Source organism: Microtus oregoni, unplaced genomic scaffold, assembly GCF_018167655.1.
Source record: "Microtus oregoni isolate MIOR12 unplaced genomic scaffold, Mior012 000007F_ref0000211, whole genome shotgun sequence".
Classification (NCBI taxonomy): Eukaryota; Metazoa; Chordata; class Mammalia; order Rodentia; family Cricetidae; genus Microtus; species Microtus oregoni.
In genome coordinates, this window is record NW_024543066.1 from 41,534,681 (window position 1) to 41,553,314 (window position 18,634).

Genomic DNA, 18,634 nt, shown 5'->3' on the forward strand with positions numbered 1-18,634 from the left:
CAGTTTACAAAACTTTTCGTCAAATTATATGTATCCAAATGTTGCTAGAAGCGTTTTTGTATTTAGAGTTGGTTAGACTGGCACAGCCACTTCTATCAGATGTCCTTCTCCTAAACATACTTTGAGTTGGAAGAAGAAGAAATGATTTCTGTTCTGGCTTTGAACAGGGCTCAACTGCAGACAGGCTTTCACATCTTTAAATGATTTGAAAGCTTATAATCAGGGCTTGTTTTTAATGGAGAATTGAAGACTTGATATTTCAGCAGCCTTAGGAGTGAGTGTGTGTCTGTGTGTGAGTTCTAATTGAATGCTCATCTTATAGCCCTTGCCTATATTTTTATTTATCTTAATGGAAATTTCTCCAACTCCTTCTGCTTCCAACAAATAGGGTTTGACTTTCAGAAAGGAGACTCAATTTGCATAACCAACGAACAGTAAAACTTACTTTTTGTACATTAATTTTGTTGTACATATTGACTTGCAGTGCAGAATATGCAAGACAATATCTGATTAATAAACAAATGAATAAATAAGACGTACACAGCATACATTTCTACCTAAGTACAACTTACTAGCTTTTAGTCTGGGGGTAATTTCTTCTAAATTATATCATGTCCTTTTTTTTCTTGTGTCTAAAGATTTTAATTCTGTATTATAATTAGTAACTGAAAATTACATGAATTCTCAGTGTGGCAGCAAAATACATTTAGAAATGTCTCCTGAAGTCCTTTGTAACATTGACCATCATTTTGGTATTTAAAATCTTTCTTATACTTGTTTATGTTTGATGTTGAGGATTAGATCCAGGGCCTCACACACATGCTAAACATACATTCAACCATTGATCCAGAACATGATTTGAATCCTGCTGATTAGAGTCACACCACCAACCTCTGAATATTTTTCAGGTCACATAATGAAAAAGAAAAAAAATAAAATTGAGTATCTTTTTAAAACAGGATTAGTTTAAGCAATACGGCAAAAGAAAAACAAAACTCCAAAATGTGAAATTTTGAAAGTAACAATTTTAAAATCAACTCAGATAGAAAGAACTATCCTTTAATAAGGGATTGAAAATATAAACGTATCCACTCCTAGATAAAAGCTAGATAATGCCTGAAAAGAAAAGATGAGAGCCACATACCAAAGATCCAGATGCACTTGACAGGCAACAAGAGGAAGCACAATTTGTGAGAAGCATCCTAAAATAGTATCTGCAAGTCATGAACAAAACTTAAAAAAGAAAAACATACCTAATGCAAAGGGGAGCACATCACTCTTCCAGGCCATCAAAGGCAGTAGTACTGCTTCCTTTATTCGTGGAACTCGCTGGTGTCAATAATGAGGCAATTGCTGGAGGATCCTCTCAGTTGATGACGAAATCATGTGTGTGAGTTGATAGCCTTAGGAAAGTGGATGTGGGTAGGACTACTGAGAGCTCACGGAACCCTGGCAGAGAGAACGGCTCTGCTTCTTGCTGTCTGACCTTACACAGGCCACTTCATGTCCTCTAATGCTCAGGGATCTTGATGCCAGTGACATTGATGCTGCTGCTCTGAGGGTAAAGTCTGCCAGGGAGTCTCGGAGCCACTGGAGTCCCTTCAGCCGCTCCACGCCTTTATTTCTGTTCCTTTCACATTCTCTCTCAGAATAATTTGAAATTGAACACAGTATTGACCATAGTAAATTTCTGATTTCAATTGTCTTTGACCTAAAGAACCTACAATTTCACATAATTTGACCGAGTAAATTATAAAACTGAGATTTTATCTTCTCTCACCCGATTCAGAATGAAAAGCAATGATATTAAAATAGCATATTTATTTGGAGAACATTTAGTTTTTAAACCAGTTTTATATGATAAATGTGCCATGTTAATTATTTTCTGGGAATCAGTAGGATATACATATCCAAAGAATATAATATATGTGTGTGTGTGTCCTTTTCTTCAGTCAATAATGATTTAGAACTCCCAGAAAATTTATTGAGAAAAAATTGACTTTCCATTAAAAAAATTTAAGTTTCTAGCCAACGTCTCCTTGTTATTTACATTTGTAAAATATTTGAATATTTAGAGGTAATTGAACATTCAGACAAATCTAATGTCTTCAGGTATTGATATTATTCATTTGTGTAAAATTCTAAGTCAAAATAGTCAAAGTTGGACTAGGAGGCTGGCTCAATTAATAATGCACACATCATGCAAGCAAAAGGACCTGAATCAACTCTCCAGCACCCACATGGAAATCTGGGTGTATCAGCAGACACCTATAATCCCAGTTCTGGGGAGCCACAGACAGGAGGGGGAGCTTGCCAGCCAGCCTGGTGTAGCTGAATCTACAAATGCCGGGTTCAGTAAGAGACAAGGAACAATAGAGAAAGACATCTGAAATGAACCTCTGAGCCTGCACATACTTGCACAACTGCATATGTTCACATGTATATTTATGAACACAGACACACATAAATAGCCCATGTAACTACATACCATGTAACTTTTTCTTTAAAACTACAGTAGGAGGAGTTGCTACAGGGGATTTTCCATCCCTGTCCATTAACCTAGGATGTATGGACATCTCTCAGTAACTAGTGATATTAGACTATACCATCCTAAGACCCACTAACATATATATATAGTCAGAGGTATGTGTGAATGTGCATTTGAATGAGTGCATGTGTGTGCACATGTACACATGTGCATGCCTACATGCATCATGGTAACAGGGTAGAATATGCTTGTAGCCATCAAAGAATGAACTCCATCATGTACTTGCAAGGTGTCTCAGGGAATACTGAAAGCCTTTCTTAGGTCCACACTCTCGAGCTCTAACAAGCTGTAAGAAGCCTTGATTCCACCTCAGCAGTTGAGACAGCTAAAAGGGCTTTCTTCTAGGGATGCACTTGGTTATTTAGGCTAATAACCATGCTTATGTGCAGAATTTTATTCTCTCATACTCTAGCTCCATAGACAGTTACCTGATCCTATATGCAAGCTCAGGGAGTTAATGCATTTTTCTACTTGACTATCAGGAGAAGCTAAAACAGATGTAGGCATTACACATGGGATTGTGTCGTCACACTCAGTGGACAATCTCTGGTTTTCAGAATTGCAGGGCTGGTTTCATATGAACCATTTTCAGTCTATCCCACTGTGAGCACAGCTTGAGCTTGAAGCTAGGTGACCAGGGGCTATGTGGGTACTGCAGGGGCGGGGCCATGTTTAAGAGTGTCTACTGCAGCAGGCAAAAATACCTTTGTAGGTGTTCACAGTGGACCTTACAGAGCTGGGTAACTGCATCTCCTATATTCAGAGCTTTCTACCTCGGGGTATTCTGTTCAGCAGTTGGAGGTATATATGGTAGGATGGCCACAGTGCTGTGCTCAACATATATTTAAGGTCATATGCAAAGTAAAAAAAAAAAGTGTATCCAAAAAGAATCCTTGTTTTCCTGGCTCGTGTTGTAATTATAATTTGATTTAAACCAAATCCCCTAGGCTGCATATGTATGAACTGACGTTCCACCCGCTTCATGACCTCAAGCTGTGAGAAGAGAAAACTTGGAGCCCATATGTCAGTCAGATGTGAAGTCTCTGCCTGGCACCTGGGCAGGCTTTCTTACTGGTTGGAGTCACTTGCTGCTCTGGGTATGGACCCAGTCTGTGGAGTAGGCTCCAGGTCTGGAAAGATTTCGACGGATTAGTTGACAGAGGTCATGAGGGAGCTCCATGTCAGGCTCTGAATTTGCCCAGGTGCATTCAAGGTGATAGTTACCCCGTGCCCCTGGGGAAGTACTAGGGAGGGAGGTTTTGAGTTCCTTCTCTGGCTCCCGAAGTTCATAGCCTCGCCTACAGGTTGCCGTCAGTTCCAATTTAAACACTCATACAGACCTCAGGGTTTCCAGTGGAGACGTTAGAAACTCTGTTTCTGGCTTTGACTCATATTCTGCATTCCTGGTCCAACCCCAACACCTGTGATGACATTCTAGACTAATTAGGTAAGCACTTAATAAGTAAATGCATATAGCTGACAAACTTCCTCATCCAAGCAGGCTGTCAGTGAAGAGGAGGGGAGGAAACCGGAAAAACAGAGAAAGCAAACCAGCGTACAGTCTGTATTGAGCTTCTCTCAGAAGCTATTGTCTAGTAAAGGCAGTGTGATGGGCTCACCTTGCACTGAACTCCCTTCACTTCAGTGCTAATGGTTAGGCAGATGATGTCTGTCATCCGCACAGTGCATTCACAAGTGGCCAAATAAAAAAATGAGGCAAAGCCATTCTGTACACTGCTATGAATTTACTTTGTCACTTACCAGAACTGGAACAATTCAACACTGTACCTTCCTGACAGAACACAGCTCATTTCATGTATCTTTAAAGCTTAGCACTTGCTATCTGAGTATAAGGGCTATCCCCTTACAATATTAGAGCAGGTACTTCTACTGAACAACACAGTGGAAGGATCAGTGTTAGCATCCTCCATATCCTGAGCTTCTTTATAGCTTGGTATCTCCAATTGATTCAGTAAATATTTGCTACAAATTTTGTTAAAAACATGTATGTTAAAAAGGGGTACCCAGGTGTCCCTGTTTGCTGCTGAGAGTTAAAGGTGGGCAATCTATCTCAGAATCAGGAGAGAAAAAAAAGAGTGCTCAATCTGCCAAGCCTAGGAGCTTTTGGAGGGTCATTTACATATGAACCAAATTTGCCAGAAAAAAGACAAATGAGTGGCAGTTTTGAAAAGGCAGAAAGAACAGAAATCCGGTGGGAAAGAGTGAGCTGCAGGAAAGTAGCGTGGCTGCTACGGCAGATGTGAGAATCGGCTTTGACAGGAGTCTAGAGAAGGTGCTAAAGAAGGTTTGTTTGTTTGCTTGCTTGAGATAGAGTCCGAAGTTGGCCATAAACTTCTTAGACAGCCAAGGGTGAATTTGAACTCCTGATCCTCCTGCCGCCTCCTCTCAAGTGCTGTGACTGCAGGTGTGCTAAGAACCATGTCCAGTTGCATGGTGCTGGGGATGAAATCCACGACTTCCACATGTTTGGTGAGCACTCTGTTGGTGAACTACATCTACAGCTCCAGGAAGATTCTAATCCAAACCCGATAACCTGGGCTTGCTAGATCTTATCTGGAAATTTTAAATAGCTGATGCCATCAAGGAGATATTTTAGTGTTTGGGGGGTTTTTTTTGGGGGGGGTTGTTTGTTTGTTTGTTTTGGGACGAAGAGTAGATTTGAAGCTCTCTACATTAGAGAACATAACTCTGATGGTAATGGGGAGAGAGAGTTGCCTGAAATAATGTGGTAAACACCAAAGAAGTGGCCACTGCGTCATGTTGCAGTGGGAAGCCATAAGAGTCTCTCCTTGCGTAGAGGTAATTCAAAGGAAGAAGACACGTGCATTCAGGAACTGCATGGCACACAGAGTAACCGCAACAGCACTCTCAATGAGAGAACGAGGCGCGGCAAGTGTGTAATGTGTACCACCACACAATTAAAAATCTTCTCCAGATTAACGTTAATGTTCAGCAGCTTGCTGAGATCTTGAATTTAATACTCACTCAATACAGAAACTGATTTTGGGGGATTCCCTGGGTGCCTGCTAAGGAGCATGAGCGGCACTTACTGCATAAATGACCTGAGCATCATAATGGAAAAGACAGTCCTGCTTTCTGTTTTATTTTATGAATATATTCATTTCTGACCCCAAATTCCTACATGTTATGCTAGTTAAATTAACAAATTGACTTTCTAGTCCCCTGGTGACTCTGGTCATGTGTTGTGATGGTTGTGATCTAACCAGGTTTTGAATTCAGTACAGAAGATATGTGTACAGCGGCTTCCTGCTACTGTTCCTTCCACAGCATCTTCCCCCCAGCTGTCCTTAGTTACCCGTGTGAGTCTATTGTCCCAACCCCCAGCTCCCAAAAGAAACTCTAAAGGCAGCAATGGCAGCACTGACTGGGGGTCTAGGTTTTCTAGAACTGTGGAGGACACACTAGCCAGTCTTCCCAGCTTGTGCTTCTGGGTGGAGAGTGCTGCAGAGCTCGCCTTAGCTACAAGTCACCACAGCGAGCACTTCTAGTCCTAAGAGGCTTCGTCTCCGTCTTAGATTTTTTTTTCTTGCCCTTTTTGGCTAAAAGTCCCTACTTGAGATTTATGAAAGAAAACAGTTCTTTCTGTGAAGGGTTTTGTACACCGCATCTGGAAGTGTTTATTTCAGTGGCATGTAAGCTATCTGTGGATTTAGTTAGCACCAGACCCCCTTTTGTGTACTTCTGCCTTAGAATTTTTATAAATGATCTTATTGAATTTGTGCCAGTGTGCACATGGCTTGGCTGATTGCTGCATATATCCTTTACCTGCCAGTCACCTTTGATTTATGTTCCTTCTGCTAAGCTTTTGCCTTCCAAAAATGGTGCCACTGAACTGTCCTCTAAATCATCTTATTGGTTAAATTACTCCAAGATGAGTTGGTATGTTTTCGGTTGCCTACAGACAGAAGAATTTATATTTTTCTGCCCATACCCACTTCTAGCAAAGCCACTTACAGAGGAGGATTGGACAGGCTATGTCATCGATCTCCTTATTCCAAATGAATACCATCTGAAACACTGTGCCAAGTTAAGAGCAAAGCAATAGAGAGAAGGGCTCTTTGGCGTCCACTGCTGTTGGGAGCCCTTCTTTTGCAAACAGGGTTGTGTCTTGAGCTGAATCTGATGGGGAGACATCTTTTCATTTCTCAGACAGAGGAAAACAACGCCCTTCAAATTAAAATAAAATAAAGCAAATTTTATCAGAAAGATTGAGCTTTGAGAGTGTCAAACAGCTATCTTGAGAGAACCCTGGGACAGAGCACATAGCTTGAGGTGGCTGAAGGTGGCTGTTGGTGGTGATTTTGAAGTATTTCCCATTTGTAAAGAGCCAATTATTAAGTATCACAAAATGATGCTGTGCTTTAAGCCCATTTTCTAAAAGTTCATTGGTTATTGAACATGCATTTAAACTGATGTTGTAGCTTACAGGCTGTACCACTGAGTTATCTCCAGTCCATGTACCTAAAAAGTGAGTTTGCTGGTAAGGAAACCAATTTATATGCTAGAACTTGATACCACCAATGCAATGTTTTTAAATCTGTTTTATGTACTTAAATGTCTCACTTCAGAAACCTTGCATCTAACTGTTCTTTTTTCCATTCTCTATGCTAGTAGAGGAACATTTTTAAATAAATCGTGTTTATGCATAAAATGCGGTGGAAGCATTTTAAAGTACTTTGACTCCGCAAACCTCAGCATCCTAGTTCACAAACGATTGCAGGCAAAGACCAGAATGAGACTGGTTGGCAGTGGTCCCACCAAGCCTGGAGGTATTTATTCTAAAAGACTCCCAGGTCTCATTTAAAGTCCTAGAAATTTATGTGGAGCGCCCGTGCTCTGCCCAGGTGTAGCTGTCAGTCAAGCCTGCAGCAGGCTCTTCAGAAAGGCAACACCAGTAGGGCTTCTGTTGTTAGAAAATCAGCACCAGAGGCATAAGCACTGGCTTCCCATTGAGATCTTTAAGATAGATGTAATGTTCACATATGCGCATATGTATGCATATGAATTTAGTCTCAAAGAGATTATCTAAACAAGCCAAAATTTTAATAATGCCATTTCATATAGATTACTGCTTCACATTCTACTGTCTTTAACGGGTTTTCAGTATTTTGAGTCAACTTGCTTTAGTATCAGTTTTATCATTTGTAAAAATTAACAAGCCATAGATAAATATTAGTAATAGTATTTGAAAGCTTCTAGCACAATCCCAATATTTAGAGCATACTAGAAAAAAATACCTATGAGCAATTTCCTTAAAAGTCATTGTCCTCCTAAGAAAATCCAGAAATATAGATTATGTAATAGCTTGCCAGTAGTGGGCTCCTGAGAACTGCAGAGGGAGACCCCAGATTGACCTCTGAGCAGGGGATGGAGACCCAGATCCACTGGCTAGCTTTTTTATGACCAATAGGAAATTTTCTGTCTTTGTCTTTTTTTAGCATGTATAGACTGATGATAACTTGGTTAAGCCAGAAATGTACAGAGTGTCAAGATCTGTAAATGCTAGACTCCTTTTCTGCTCCACATGTTTGCCTTTGTGTGGGCAAGCTTGTCCATGCTGAGTAAAGTTTCACTTCCGGCAGTGGTGGCATTACTGACCACATGTGGGGAGCCAAGCTTAGAGGCAGAAAGGCTATGGTAAGAATATGAAAAGCTGCAGAAAACTGTGGGTTCCAAAAGTGACTGCCGGAAGCTTTTCCAGGAATGAGAGCTTAGAGGAGTTGGAAACGTTAGGTTAAAAGAAAAAATTGAATGATGAAATGCATTGTGAACTGGCTTTAATTACAGGTTCCCAACTTGGGATGCAAAAGGCTCCTTATCTGAAAGCAATTCCTATTGCCACTCTCACTGAATCTTGGGATTCTACTGGTGGAACATCATTGTTCAGTCTTAAAATGTATTTTGTACCTGGGAAACTGTAATGTTTCAAATAAGTAAAATCCAACAGAATTGTCTAATAATAATACTTAAGCTAGTAACTAAGATGACCTTTAGTTGACTGAGTTAATCTGTTTCAAGAGGACCTGAAGTTCTTCAAGAAAGGTTTGGCTACCTCTCCAAATCTGAGAATGTCGTTGTGAAATCTCTGCCATCACGTGCTTTCCTAGGGTCTGAAATTGAAAGGTGCTCTTGGGCTCCCTGGTGGAAAGAGAAATACTGTGCTATTATGAGAACAAACTCTGAGGCCATTCCTAGTTTAGCACACCATTTCTTGAATACTTAGTTGAGAGAATTCTGCCACTGTTAAGACAACATGAATCTGAAGACAGCTTCTGAGTGTTCATACTTCCTTTACAAGTCAAGGTCTAGAGAAATTCTCTTCTGAAGACTTAAGGTCTGTAGACCAGGGACTTTGTGGTAATGTATTGTTTACAGGAACAATACTGATTCCATCCCCTCCCTGATTGTCAGATTATGAACCATTTTCCCTTTAATCTAGTCCTAGTCTTTGACCAACTCAATCCCTCTAAAATATATTCCCTGGTCTGATCCAAACCTGCCCTCAGTACAATAAAGGAAGTACAATCATATGGTGCCTCCCTCTGGAGCAAACAACACTAGGCTTCATTTTGCTTACTTTGGATCCTAATACAAAAGACAAATAAATGGATGTGTAAGTTTACAAAGTGATAGATAAAAAGAAAAGGCATCCTGTATCAGAATCCAGTTTTAAGCTCCCTGATTACTTTTAGGCCCCCAATTTGGCATGGCCTGTGTAAGTGGCAAGCCATTTTCAGATAACAACGGGACAACCAAAAGAATGACTGAATGCTCTGCCTGGCCATCTGTGGGTATCCTGGGGAGTGATAGCGGTTTAAAAGTGAGATGTTCATGGTGAGCATGGTGAAGGAAAAGGACCAAGCCTCTGCTCCTCACCTTAGGCTGCAGTCTTTACTGAGTAGCACATGCCTGTCAGAGTGACTTCATACTCCACACCCCATTTGCCACTAAGAACACAGCTCCTTATGTTCAACCCATAGGGAGGAACTGCCCTGTGAGGTTCCAAGGCTTCTAGACGAATCTTTTAACATCACTGAGGAGACGATTGTTTTGTTTGTGGTATTCATGGAATTGGAGAATACATATGAAATGTCTGATCTCCATGATTTTAACTTTATCACAAAACTTATCTTATTTGCATATTATTCTTGGGTGCATTTTTCTTCATATTCAAAGTGAAAGCAGTTTGGGGTGAGAATATTGTTCTTTGCAGTATCATCAAGTAATGCTTCATTCACGTGGCCATTTTATAAGCCATAAGTTTTAATTTTTATTGGTTTTTTTTTAGCTATACATTTTTCTCTGCTCCACTCCCTTCCTTTCCCCTCCCCTTCTACCCTCTCCTATGGTCCCCATACTCCCAATTTACTCTGGAGATCTTCTCTTTTTCTAATTCCCATGTAGATTAGATGTATGTCTCTCTCAGTGTCTTCATTGTTGTCTAAGTTCTCTGGGATTTTAATTTGTAGGCTGGTTTTCTTTGCTTTATGTCTAAAAGCCACTTATGAGTGAGTGCGTAGGATATTTGTCTTTCTGAGTCTGGGTTACCTCACTCAATATGATGTTTTCTATATCCATCCATTTGTCTACAAATTTCAATATGTCATTATTTTTTCTGCTGTGTAATACTCCATTATGTAAATGTACCACATTTTCCTTATCCATTCTTCAGTTGAACTGTAATTAGGTTGTTTTCAGGTTCTGGCTATGGCAAACAATGCTGCTATGAACATAGTTGAGCACATGTACTTTTGGTACAACTATGTATGTGCTCAACTATTGAGCATCCTTTGGGTATATACCCAAAAATGGTATTGCTGGGTCTTGAGGTTGGTTGTTTCCTAATTTTCTGAGAAAACGCCATACTGATTTCTAAAGTAACTGTACTAGTTTGCACTCCCACCACCAATGGAAACTGAGAAGCTTCTGTAAAGCAAAGGACATGGTTAACAAGACAAAATGGCAGCCTACAGAATGGGAAAACAACATCACCAACCCCACACTGGGCAGAGGGCCAATCTTCAAATTATACAAAGAACTCAAGAAATTTGACATTAAAAGAACAAGTAACCCAATTTTAAAAAATGGGGTACAGACCTAAACAGAGAACTCTCAACAGAGTAATCTAAAATGGCTGAAAGACACTGAAGGAAATGCTTAACATCCTTAGCCATCAGAGAAATACAAATCAAAACAACTCTGAGATTCCATTTTACACCTGTAAGAATGCCCAAGATCAAAAGCACTGGTGACAACTTATGCTGGAGAGGTTGTGGGGTGAAGCCATAAGTTTTAAACTGAAAACATACAGTGGGAACAAGAGTTCTATTTAACTGTCACTCATTAAATCCCTGTTTTAAGTAGAAAACTGTACTGCACTGTGGCAAGAATCGAAGCAGCACAATCCATTCTTGAAGCTCTTGTTTGAAAAATTGTCAACACCAGAAAGCAGTCATTTGACAAACAAAATTTGAAGAACACCTATTAGCAAAGTGATTTTAATATTAACACATTCCTGTTATATATCACATAGACAACCCCATTTTTTTATAAAAGTGCCTTTGTTAATGGTATGCCCCTGTACAGTTTCAGACACATTTTTATGATACATTTTTATGCATAGCCATCAATTAGGAGAAAAGTCTAGACATCTTGTTTTCAAACTCTTGGAAAATTACCCCACATGCTGCTACAAAATATCTCAGGTCCTTAAACACACAAGTTGTCTGCATTCTAAGTAAGGTATTTTTCTCCTGCCTGCATTAAGAAAATTCCCAACTTTTAGTCTTATTTGGCATGTGGCTAAAAAGAAAAAAGAGACAGATAACCATAGGCTGAAAATGAGGCTCCACGGGAAAATTCATTTTTTTCTTCCCAAGAAAAGCAGCTATGTACAGAGCTGCTTTCACTCTGTTTGCCTTGGGGGAAATAGGGGTGAGAGGGCAAATCTCAAGATCTCAGCTAAGAAATACTATAAAGGGATGTGTCTGTATGTGCCCTGGCAACTGGAAGAATGGTCTTAGCCTTGTAGGCAAATAGGCAAAACTTGGGAAGAAGCCTCTCCCATAGCCACAGGCAGGAAGCTGGATTCTCAGTGGCTTTCTTGCTGGGGGGTGGGGATGTGCTGGTTGCTTCTTCCTGCTGCCCAGAGAAATCAGTCTCCACTTAGAAGAACCATGGAAACATGAGGATAAGCGGAGTGATGTAGACACACATGGAAAAATGCTGTGTGGCTCCACCCACATAAAGTTTCTTGAACAAATTCAGGATAACAGGAAGAGTTGTCAGTTATGGAGGCAGCAAAAATAATTGCTCTATTAGCAACACAAATTGTTTAGTCGGGGGTGAAGGAAAAAAATGGAAATTAGTAGTAGTGGTTGTACTGATATTTTAAATGTAGTTATTGAAATGTCCACTGGAAACAGACTGGCACAAGGGCACAGCACACTTGCAATCTCAGCACAGGAAGGCTTAGCTAAGGCAAGAGGGGCATGAAAGCCCAACCTGAACTACACAGCAAGACCTTGCCCCAAAATAGAACATAATTAATTATAAATGCCTAAACTGATAATTTTCATGTTAGAAATATTCTGAATGCATCCCATCCACTGAGAAAAGACAGCTGTTTTGCATGTCCTGGAGGTTTGCGCTTGACCTGCCCCTATGCTCTAGGCATTGCAGTGTAGCTAGACGCTGCTTAGGAGTATGTGGTGTCGAGCTGTTTTTCAGTGCTATATTCCCATTCTGATTTCCAGATACACTCGTGATTAATACAGTGTCCACAAGAATTACACATAGTTGCTAAAAAGCATCAAGAGTTCATACTGCTATTAAATCTGTATATTTGTAGATCTACATATAAAGTTAGTAAAGTATGATATCAAGATTCTTTATGTTAGCAGCTAGTTAGTTGGGCATTCAACAATAGAAATGCAGATGCTTGCATTTAGGATAATGTAAACCCAGGGGCTAGAGAGGTGGCTCAGCCAGTTGCTGCTCTTGCAGAGAACCAGTGTTTTTTTCTTCTCAGCAACTGCATGATTGACATCTGTCTGTAACTCCAATTCCAAGGAATCCAACACATTCTTCTGGCCTACACAGGTATCAGGCATAAACATGGTGTACATACATACATGCATGCAAGCAAGCATAAGCATAAAAATAAATCTTTATAAAAATATATGATTCTTTTAAACTTTAAAATATGAAAATAAAAAGGTAAGTTTTATTTATATGATTAAAAACCATCTCAAAGGTAAAGATAAGAAATGCAAACATGCCAAAATTTTGGTGTAGATTTCAGAGTATATTCTATGCATTGCTTCAGAGCAGTAGACTTTTGAATTTGTTACTCCTGAGTCAAAGTTACAGCTTTTCCATTTAAGTGATTTCATTTTTTGGAATAATCTGAAAATACATTATCTTATTTTCTGAGTCTGTCCAAAGAAAGAAAGAAATTTAACTTTGCAACCAGTCAAATTCCTAGTGTGAGAATGTTGACTAAAATCTGTTTAAATTATTTGATCTAACTCTGAGGAGATGGAAAATACAGTGCAAGAGTTACAACAGCAATAGGTTCTTGGATAAACAATAAACCAAGGACTTGGAGAGAATTAAATCAATTTTGAATTACATTGTCAATAGCTGGTATAAATAACATTAGCAAAAACTAACCAATAATGTTAGCAATAGCTTACAGTACAAACAAACAAGAAGCTTACCACAATTATCTCTCTGCTTGGCTATTTCACTTACAAAAGAAATAAACTTTTTTTCTTTTTAAGTTTAGAAGAAAATGTCTTTTCTAAATAAAATTTAAAAAACTGACTTGAACAAGGAAATGAGAATAGTTCCCAATCATTATAAATCAATGTACTTTGTTGATAGAAAGCCAATTTTGGTGAATTATTTTGGGATTCAGGGAATTTTACTTAAATTCTGTGAAATGAGTAAGAAGGTATACCATGTTTGAAAAGTTTCCATCTTGTTGTCTAAGGTTAATTGGAAAATGATTTGAAATACAAACTGTAAGCACTAAGCAAGCCTGAAATGGAGGTCTAGGGTAGAATGCTTGCCTAGCATGCATGATGCTGGGGATGAAATCCCTAGCAAGAAACACGTGAGTGTGCGCGCACGCACGCGCGCACACACACACACACACATACACACACCTGTGAAAGTGCTAGAAATCATGGTTGCTACTAACCTCAGACACAATAGAAAAACGGTGGGGAAAAATAGCAGGGTGGGGAAAAGGTCTGAGGAAAACAAATCACAACTAGTATCAAAGAGAGAAGAGGTGGCCTCAGTAAGGCCTTTGCAGCTGTGGAGAAAATGGCGAGGGAGGGCTGTACAGGTAGGCAGAGAAATGACGCATGACAATGATTATTTCAGGAGAGTGGTGAAGGGGAGCGTCAGCTCAGCCCATGAGTGCAGGCAGCAGCCGTCCTCCTGGAGAGCACCTGAGGCCTTCAGCTTGCTGGTGAGCGCAGCTCAAAGGCTGGATCCAGTTTCTCTGCCTCAGTAGGGGCTCCAAATCTCGCTATATATTTCAGTATTACCATGTTTTGAACATGAATATTAAAGAGTCTTTTGCTAGCTTGCTGGTATTTCTATCATCTGTTCTTTTTATGTGAGTCTTGGAGACTCCCAGCGCTCAAAAGCTATCCACCTGGTTTCAGGTGGTTTGGGGGTGATGGGTGGGTGGGCAGATCTCCCGTTGGCCTGGAGCTTTTCAAAGAGGCTGGACTGGCTGGACAGCAAACCCAGGGACCTGTCTCTACTGCCCACTGTTGTGCCCACTGTTGACATTCCAAGCACACACCACCATACCTACCTCAAGTGCCATTTCTCCCAGCCCTCGGCGAGGTTTTAAGGACAGGTCTATGAGTTTCTGTTCATCTGCAATATGAAAAGGCCAGCATGTGTGTCCTGCTTAGTCCTAAAGTAAGCAAATGTTAGGATGAATGTTCTGTCACCGGCAGTTGTAAGACTGTTTGTTGGCAGTTGGTGTAGCATGTAATTGAGTTAGTCTGGATGGGATGAGCATAAAGTTGTATCTCTTCTAATTCTAGTTTATGAAGCTCAAAATTGGAAGCAAAGAGAAAATCTAAATAGGTGGTTCAAAAAAATCACTAGAAGCCAAGTATGGTGGTATATACATGTAATCCCAGCATTCAGGAAGAAAGGAATATTAGTTCAAGGCCAGCCTTGGCTTTACAGTGAGTTCAAGGCCAGCCTGTGCTATGTAAGACCCTGTCTCAACAAAGTCAAGCAAAACATTTACTAGATATCAAGTGTGGTGGTACACACTGTAATTGTAATTTCAGCATTCTGGAGGCTAAGGTAGGATTTTGAGTTCAAGGCTAGCCTGGGCTACCTAGTAAAATTTGAAATCGACCTGGGAGTATGTATGTATGTGTATGTATATTACAAAGCCATTTCAAAAAAGTTTTGTTTTTCACTAAAAGTAAGAAATACAGGACTAGTCAGGAAATTTCCTAGAAATCATAACTGTAGGGATTCTTCATTAGCCAGACCCCACATTAAAACACAGTCTAAAGTTATAGTAATATTTATTAAACAGTTTAACCATAAATACAGCCAAATACAGGTGCTGTGTTGGTGATGGCCACCTGACTGTGACAGAATGCCTGACATATCAGCTTAAGGAAAGGGAAGTTTGGTTTTCGTTTGAGTGTACAGTCTGTCGTGAGGGGAAAGTGGTGGCAGAAGCTTGAGGAAACCGCTGGTCACACTGTCTCCCAGTCAGAAAGCAAGGAGAGAAAATGCTGGTGTTAACTCCCTTCCTCCTGGTGTTGTAGTCTGGAACCCCAGCCTGTGAAATGATGCCTTTCACATTCAGTTTTCCTCCTCAACTAAACCTGTCTGGAAACTCCTTCACAGGTAACTCTGAGGTGTGCCTCTTAGGCGATTACACGTCTAGTCAAGGTGATGACAAAGATTAATTATCATGGATAGTGAGTTTAGTATATGGCAAACATCACAATATATTGCCAACCAAACAAAAGAACAGAAGTCTAAAGTATAGGATGGCAGAAAATATATTGTAATTCTATTTATATTGAGAAGGTTCCTTGAGAATATTGCAGTTATTTAACACAGTCAACTTATAATAGAGTCATGTTCCAGTAAACCCATCAAGTTGAAGCTACCATTAACCCCACGAGCACTGGAGCTTAGCAGCACAGTAGTACACCAGTTCTTTCCACTATTGATCATGTAAGCTTGCAGCCACTGCCCAGCACCATGAGAGAGCGTTGTATACATCAGCCAGTCCAAGGAAAGAGCAAAATTCAGTTTCAAGTATGGTTCCTACAACATATATGTCAGTTTTTCTCACCCTAAAACTGAAAGGGAAAAAGATAAAGAAAAAAACACGTAAGTTAACTACTGAATGGTTTGTACCCATGTGTTTGCACATAAGTGTGTGTCTTCCATACTCCCACTAGTGTGGCTGGACCCTTCAATACCTATCATGCTTCCATTTCCCCCACATGCTTGCCACCTTTTGGTGTTGGCTATTTTCTACATGGTAGCCATTCTGACTGGGAGAGAGGTTATCTCCATGTAGTTTCAATTTGCATTTCCTAGTGGCTAAGGATATTGTAATGCTTCATATGTTTATTGGCCATTTTTATGTCCTTCTTGGAGGGACTTTCCAATTTGCTTGCCCATGTGCTGATTTTTTTTTAATTGTTTAGGTGTTTGTATCATTTGGATATTGAGATCCTGTCAGGCTAACAGCTAACAAGGGTTTTCTCCCCAGCCTGCTGTGTCTCTGCTCTGATTGCTCCTGCTATTGTGTGGTGCTTCTTACTTCCTGAAGTCTCATTTGTCACCTGTTCCTTTCTCCTGAGCTATGGAGGGCTTTTCAGAAGTCCTTGCCTGTATCTATAGCTTACAAGGTTTCTCCTTGTTTCCCTCTGGTAGTTTCAAAGTTTGAGGTCTTACACTAAGGTGTTTGGTTCATTTTGGCCTGGGTTTTTGTGCAGAGCGGGAGGTTGGTCTCTAGTCTCTCTATCAAATTATTAAATCAGTTTGATTATACTGTTTTTTTTTTCAGCCTCATTTGCTAAAGAGCTGGTCTTTTTGTACAATGTGTTTGTACCTTTGTCAAGAATGAAGTAGCTTTTGTTGTGTTGGTTTACTTCTCAGTCCACTGTTCTGTTTCTTTGGTCTGAATGTCTGCTGTGTGGGCACCATACTGCTGATGCTGCTATGGCTCTGTGAAACCCCCAGGATGACCGTGTGCTCGGGACTGCTTTGGCTGTTTTGGAGCCTTTTATGTTTCTGAATGCATTTTGGGATTGGTTTTATTTGGGATTGTTTTGTTTTATGTTATATAAAGAATATCACAGGATTTTAATAGAGTTGCAATGAATCGTATGTTGCATTTGATAACGTGGCTAGAAGTAAGGACATAGATGTTAAGAAATGAAAGAGAGGCTTATAATTTAATATTCTCATTGCTGTGCTTCAGAATTTTTAAACGGATTAAAAGAAAGTAAGAGATGTCTTAGAGTTAGGAATATTTCCAGCTCTTCCAGAGGACCCAGGTTCAGTTTCTAGGTCTTATTACCCATAGTTCCCAGGGGATCCACACTCTCTTCCAGCCTCCACAGGCATGCACAGGTGGCTCAAATGCTTGTGCGTGCATATGTGCGCGTGCGCACATACACACACACACACACACACACACACCAATACCAATCTTTCTCTCTTTTATTATTTTAAAGAAAATAGCAGCTCACAATAAGGCTAAACCAAAGGATAGTTCTTGATGCTTTTCTTAAACCTTTTACTCAATTGTTTTGAAGTCTTGCACGTATGATGTATCAGGAGCTATGTAAACTGACCCTTCCCTGGTCGCGTGCAGAGACCTAGGCCCAGAGCTAGCCTGCAGTGAAGCCTGAGAGGTGTAAAGGAAGGTTCCTTTTTCATGGAGTGGGCTAATTTAGGAAGCAGGATTGCACAGTTGGCAGTCTTCTTAAATACTTTCCCCATACACCAGTGTGAAATAGCAAGCTTTTGGCAAGCAGACAAGCTCCATGAATTCATGTGGACTGTTTCTCTTCTCTGTGTAACTGAGATCTAGTGCCCAGTGCCTAGCTTTTTGAAAAAATGATCTTTCTAAAAATCTTGCTGTATTTTTGTGCTGCTTGAAAATAAGCCCTTTGCACATATGGAAAATTATTAAGATTCTCTTTCTGAGAAAATCACTGAAACGGATTTTGGCAAAGACATTTGTTTTCTCGCTGCTCTGGCAAATTTGCCTGTTTTAGACCACCACTCTCCTCAAAGCTCCTTCATAGCCGCAGTATCTAACTCACCTTCAAAAGTAAGCAAGTATTTTTTAATAGCTTTGTTGGAAAATATAAACTATAAAATATAAACATACATTACTTTTTTAAGCAAATCACGGGTTTTGCAAGCATGTTAAGTCAGCATTTACAAACAACAGTCACCATATTATGTCTGTGATCGTCTTGAAAGACTTCCCTCCCAAAATAATGATGCCAACACAGCAAGGACAAACAGATCACCAATACCAATGTGGTCATGTGACTGTTGGCATCTCTGATCATTAGCAAAAGTCTAGTCTGTAAAAACTGATAGCTGACTAATTGTAGGAGAATCAGTAAACTGTTGCAAGCTCTTGTGGTTGGTTGCTGTAAACATTGTGTGTAGTATTGTATTGTGTTGCTCATCTGCAGTAAATCGCCCCAGAACTTAGTCTGTTAACACAAGAGTGGCTGCTTATTGTCTTGTGACTTCTGAGAATCAAGAACTTGGGAGCATCTTGGCTGGGCAATTCTGTCATGGAGTTCCCCATAATGTGTTCCTTGAGGTGGACAATTCATCCTAAGGTAGCTCACTTACGTGGTAACAAGTTAGTTCTGGGTCTTGTTTACCAACCTCAGTTCTGCACAGGAACTGAAGTGTTCCCACTGGGTGGAGGCTGACTTATCCCAAAGGAAGCAATCCAAGAAAGCAAAGTAGGACGGCCAGTGCCCCAAAGGG

General features: G+C 40.1%; 1 protein-coding gene across 2 annotated transcripts in view; it reads left to right on the forward strand.

The window, feature by feature from the left end:
• Supt3h (SPT3 homolog, SAGA and STAGA complex component) overlaps nucleotides 1-18,634 on the forward strand; it is a 348,399-nt gene that overhangs the window by 281,074 nt on the left and 48,691 nt on the right. The gene's annotated exons all lie outside the window — the stretch shown is intronic.